Genomic DNA, 6,586 nt, shown 5'->3' with positions numbered 1-6,586 from the left:
TGGACAAGACATTGGTGAGGCCACATTTGGAGCACTGCGTGCAGTTCTGGCCACCCTATTCCAGAAAGGCTATTATTAAACTAGACAAGAGTGCAGAAGAGATTTAACAGACTCCTACCTGGTCTGGAAGGTCGAAGTTATAAGGAGAGTCTGGATAGGCTGAGGCGTTTTCCCCCAGGCATGTGAGAGACCTGGGGTGGGGGGGGTTGTGATTGATAGAGACCTTTGTAAACTCATGAGAGGCGTGGATAAGGCAGATAGCCAACAGGTTTTCCCCATGGAAGGGGAATCTAAGACTAAAGGGGAGAGGGGAGAGATACAAAAGGTCCCAGAGGGACAATGTTTTCACACACGGGGTGGTGAGAGGCTGCCAGAGATAATGGTGGAAGCGAGTACAATTTAGTCATTTAAGAAACATTTGGACAGGTACATGTTTTGGACAGGTATAGACCAAACACAGGCAAATGGGACTAGCTTAAATTGTGAAAGCTGGGTAGCATGGACATGTTGGGCCGAAAGGCCTGTTTCCATGCTGTAAATGACTCCTGTTCCTGTTCAATGGCCCACAATACCTTCAGCCTCATTCCAAAGCAGAATCTGACACCAGGTCTCACAACGGGATAGGTCAACAGTCGGCCTATTGCTTGGTGAAAGAATGGTCTTTTAAGGAGGAAAAAGAGGGATTGGACCAGGACACGGCCACCAAGGCTAGAGCACTCACACTCAGTACCGAGGAAGCCAGAATTAGAGGAATACTGATAGCTCAGAGGGTTGTGAAACCTTTTATAAAGGTGGGGAGGATATGAAGAGGGGAAAAAGAGTTTTAAAATTAAAGTGAGGCTTGAAAGGGAAGCAGTGCAGGGGACAGGCTTTGCTGTGATTAAGCTGCAGTGTTTGTGTTGGCTTCACGTTTATGAAGGGTTAAATCTCGGAGACCAGCCAGGAATTTGCTGGAATAGCTGAGTCTTAACGACAGGATAGATGAGCTGAGACAAGAATGGAATTGATTAAAGATATGAAGATACAAATAGTTTCATACACACACATGTATGCACACATACACGCACACATACACAAAACTAAAATACACCAATGGAATAGACAGACACACACATCTCACACATACATAGACGGATAGTGGAACTGAAGTGAATCATCTCAAGTTAATGGCTGTTTCTGCATTGCTGTTAATAATGCTCCATCTCATGCAATTCTAGTGACTCAGCAGTGGATGGGCGGATCTGATTTCTTCCTGCTCTTCAGACAGGACCGATACTCCAAGTTCCAGTTACACCCATCAATAACATTGGTGCAAGTCTGAATCTGTGGCTGAAACTGTGGATACGAGAAAATGGTCTTCCTGAGTGACAGCAGGGAAATAAAACAATGACCTATAACAGGATGTATTTCCCTTTATAATGTAAACAAATTAATATTCTTTATTGTAAGTCTGGGTCGAGTTTCTGTGTGTTGGATGCATTTCTGAAGCCTCGATGATTTTTAAAACAATATCTTTTTGAGGATTGGATTTAGAGAAAATGGATTTTATGCACTTTAGTATATTTTTGATTCTTTTGCAACCCATGAGCTTCAAGGTTAGTTACAAACATCTGGGGATTTTTTTTAAAGCTTAAGGTAGAGATCCATAATTCAGAGAGTGGGGTTTTTGTTTTCAGTTTTAACTTTGACTGGGCTGTCCTACAAAGGTCCTGGAACAGGATGATTGGATAGACCCATGCTCCTGAGAACAGGAGCTGTGTGGTGAAGTAAGTTACCATGGAATCAGAGTCATAGCGACGTACAGCGCGGAAACAGATCCTTCGGTCCAACTCGTCCACGTCTACCAGATATCCTAACCTACTCTAGTCCCGTTTGCCAGCACTTGGCCCATGTCTCTCCAAATCCTTCCTATTCATGTACCCATCCAGATGCCTTTTGAATGTTGCAATTGTACTAGCCTCTACCACTTCCTCTGGCAGCTCATTCCATACACCCTCTGCATGAAAATGTTGCCCCTTAGGTGTCTTTTATATCTTTTCCCTCTCACCCTAAACTATGCCCTCTAGTTCTGGATTCCCCGACCCAGGGAAAAGACTTTGTCTATTTATCTTATCCATGCCCCTCATGATTTTATAGACCTCTATAAGGTCACCCCTCAGCCATTGACACTCCAGGGAAACTATTCCCCCCAGCCTATTCAGCATCTCCCAATAGCTCAAATCCTCCAAATCTGGCAACATCCTCGCAAATTTTGTATGAACACTTTCACGTATCACAACATCCTTCTGATAGGAAGGAGACCAGAGTTGCACGCAATATTCCAAAAGTGGCCTCACTAATGTCCTGTACAGCCACAACATGACCTCTCAACTCCTGTACTCAATACTCTGACCAATAAAGGAAAGCATAACCAAATGCCTTCAGTATCCTATGTACCTGCAACTCTACTTTCAAGGAACTATAAACCTGCTCTCCAAGGCCTCTTTGTTCAGCAACACTCCTCAGGACCTTATATTAAGTGTATAAGTTCTGCTCTGATTTGCTTTTCCAGAATGCAGCACCTTGTGAACCCTGGACCAGAAGGGTTGGAACAAAACCCTGAAGAGGTTACTTAAAGGTAGGTAAATGGAAGTTCAGGTGTATATTACTCTAGGAAGAAGTTATCACTTTTATCTGTGATTCCAATCTAAAGGTTGAAGTTACAAGTAAATCCAAGCTCCTGAAGTGATAGATAAAGAGAATCTTGTGTGAGGAATGTCTGAGTAGATTATTGGGTACAATATCAAGGTGTTTTGGGGGCTGCACAAAGGTTGTTACAGTTTATAGTGGAATATTTGTGGGCGGCACGGTGGCGCAGTGGTTAGCACTGCTGCCTCACAGCGCCAGAGACCCGGGTTCAATTCCCGACTCAGGCGACCATCTGTGTGGAGTTTGCACGTTCTCCCCGTGTCTGCGTGGGTTTCCTCCGGGTGCTCCGGTTTCCTCCCACAGTCCAAAGATGTGCGGGTCAGGTGAATTGGCCATGCTAAATTGCCCGTAGTTGTTAGGTAAGGGGTAAATGTAGGGGTATGGGTGGGTTGCGCGTCGGTGTGGACTTGTTGGGCCGGAGGGCCTGTTTCCACACTGTAAGTAATCTAATTTTGAAATTAATGTGATTATATTGTTACGGTGTGTTTAAAAATCTTTGAATTTGTACTAATAGTGAATGGTTCCATTTATTTTATTTTCATTTCTTTACTTTTTTCAATAAACTTCAGCTGTATCGTTAAAATAAGATCAGCAGCACCATCTGTTCATGTTTCAGTGAGAAACCACTTCATTAAGAACAAAACAAATCCACCTAGGATCTTTCAAGCCAGTTTCAGTCAGGGATCTGATTTTCCTGGTAATAACAGCAGCTGGGAACAGCTTCGTGAGGTACGGAGACGAAAGGAAGGGAATATCAATTGGTTACACCTCAGGGTAGAAAAGTGTGGTGCTGGAAAAGCACGGCCGGTCAGGCAGCATCTGAGGAGCAGCAGCATCCACGTTTCGAGCATAAGCTCTTCATCAGGAAATCAGTCCTCACTGTCTGCAACCCCACAGAGTAGCTGGATTTTATTTATTCACTGTTTACAAACCCTGGATCCTCAGCATGTTATGATAGCAAATCCTGGACAACCCACACCTACCAAGAGGAAATGCTGAATAGTTCCCTTCTTCCCCTCCATGAGGTGGTGAATGTAATAAAACAGAAACACTAGGAGCAGCAACAGACCATTCTGTGTCTGACCATGGCCAATCCTATCACTCAATGCCATTTTCCCATTTCACTCCCCATCCCCCTCGATGCATTTAAAATCCAAAGTTCCCCTTTCTTAAATATATCCAATGACATTACTTCCTTCTGAGACTTAGCGTCATAGAGTCCTACAGCATGGAAACAGGCCCTTTGGCCCAAACTGGTCCATGTTGACCGAGATGTCCATCCCCATTTCCCTACACGCTCATTACTTCTGAGTGTTTCCTCATCTCAGTCCTAAATGGTCTACCTTATATCCTGAGAATGTTCTCATTGTTCCCAACCAGGGAAACCAACCCTGCATCTAACCTGTTTAGCCCGATTAGAATTGTATATGTTTCAATCAGATCCTTCTAAAGTCTAGTGGGTACAGGAGCCCAGTTGAAACAGAGGACACTGTCCTCACGGGACAGTCCTGCCATCCCCAGAATCAGCCTCCTAAACCTTTGCTGTGCTCCCTCCTTACCAAACTTCCACACAACACTCTGGGTGTGCTCTCATCAAGCGCCTGTATAACTGCGATAGGACTTCTCAACCTCTCTTGCACTGAAGTACAAAGGGATCTGGGAGTGCGAGTCGAGGATTCTGTAAAGGTAAACATGCAGGTTGAGTCCGTGATTAAGAAAGCGAATGCAATGTTGTCATTTATCTCAAGAGGGTTGGACTATAAAAGCACCGTTGTGCTACTGAGACTTTATAAAGCTCTGGTTAGGCCCCATTTGGAGTACTGTGTCCAGTTTTGGTCCCCACACCTCAGGAAGGACATACTGGCACTGGAATGTGTCCAGTGGAGATTCACACGGATGATCCCTGGAATGGTAGGTCTAACATACGAGGAACGACTGAGGATCCTGGGGTTGTATACATTGGGGTTTAGAAGATTAAGGGGAGATTTAATAGAAACGTACAAGATAATACATAGCTTGGAAAGGGTGGACACTAGGAAATTGTTTCCGTTAGGTGAGGAGACGAGGACCCGTGGACACAGCCTTAGAATTAGAGGGGGTCAATTCAGAACAGAAATGCAGAGACATTTCTTCACCCAGAGGGTGGTGGGCCTGTGGAATTCATTGCCACAGAGTGCAGTGGAGGCTGGGACGCTAAATGTCTTCAAGGCAGAGATTGATAAATTCTTGATGTCACAAGGAATTAAGGGCTACGGGGAGAATGCGGGTAAATGGAGTTGAAATGCCCATCAGCCATGATTGAATGGCGGAGTGGACTCGATGGGCCGAATGGCCTTACTTCCATTCCTATATCTTATGGTCTTATGGTCTAAGACCAATGCCCCATTTGCCTTCCGAATTGCTTGCAGTACCTGCCTGTCAACTTTCATTGCCTTGTGTACAGAGACACCAAGAGCCTTTTGTACACTCGCACTTCCCAATGTATCATCCTTTCTGTGTTTCACACTCAAGTGTATAACGTCACACTCAGTCAGATTGTACTGCATCTGCCATGTGTTTGCTCACTCATTCTAATTGTCTCTATCAGCTTCAAACTTCCTTGTATTGTCCTCAGAACTCACAATCCCACCTGATTTTCAGTTAGTAACCAATTTGGAAATGTTATATTTGACTCCCTTATCTAGATCATTTGTATACATTATGAATGGTTGGGACCCAAGCACTGATCCTTGTGGTACCCACAAGTCACTGTCTGCCATTTGAAAAAAAACACTTATTCTCATTCTCCGTTTCCTGATGGTCAATCAATTCTCAATCCATATGTTACACCTCATTCCATGTGCTTTAATTTTGCCCACTAGTCTCTAATGAAGGACCTTAAATAAAGGTTGGGTTAATCCAAGTACAGCACATCCACTCGTTCTCATCTATTCTACTAGTTAGACCCTCAGAAAACTCCATTGAGGAAATTTCATCACTTAAGGAGAGGGACAGGAGATGCACAGAGACTTCAAAGTATGAATTATAGAATCCCAACAGTGTGGAAACAGGCCATTCGGCCCAACCAATCCTCCAAAGAGCTTCCCACGCAGATCCATCCCCCTCCCCTATATCTCCCATGGCTAACCCACCTAGCCGGCACATCCCTGAACACTGGGAAATTTAATATTGCCAATCCACCTAACCTGAACATCTTTGGACTGAGGGTGCAGACAGAGCAACTGAAGGAAACCCACACAGACATGGTGAGAATACGCAAACTCCACACAGACAGTCACCTGAGGCTGGAATCGAACCCAGGTCCCTGGTGTGTGAGGCAGCCGTGCTAACCACTGTGCTGCTGTGATGAAATTTGTCTGAATTTTACTCTATTTACTATTATGTCTGACTTCTGTTATTAATACAGGTGCGGCGGTGTGGTGACTTATAAAGGTTTTCACTGTATTTTTCATGCAAAAGAAAAGTGACAGTAAATATCTGTTCCATTTTATTCTAGACATGTTTTAATTTCCAGACCTGAGAAGGTGCCCTTTTGGGAACAAAGGCATCAATGTAATTCTGAGCAGCAAACTAAAAGACAGCTTTTCCAAGGAAGTATGTGACTGAGGTTCAATGATGCAGTCAGCAGCTTTCGAAGCTAATCGCTGCACGTTTGCAAAGTTGAGTTTGGAGAAATCTCCAGATTGTGGGAGTTGCCTCCATTGGTCATAACATTGAGTATAGGATTTGGGACGTTATATTGTAACTCTACAAGACTTTGGTTGGATTACTTTTAGTGAACTGCATACAATTCTGGTCGCTCTGCTATCAGAAGGCTGTAACAACCACTGATGAAGGAGCAGCGATCTGAAAGCTAGGGGGCTTCCAAATAAACCTGTCGTACAGAATCTGGTGTTGT

Source organism: Hemiscyllium ocellatum, chromosome 35, assembly GCF_020745735.1.
Source record: "Hemiscyllium ocellatum isolate sHemOce1 chromosome 35, sHemOce1.pat.X.cur, whole genome shotgun sequence".
Lineage (NCBI taxonomy): Eukaryota > Metazoa > Chordata > Chondrichthyes > Orectolobiformes > Hemiscylliidae > Hemiscyllium > Hemiscyllium ocellatum.
This window is presented reverse-complemented; position numbering follows the sequence as displayed.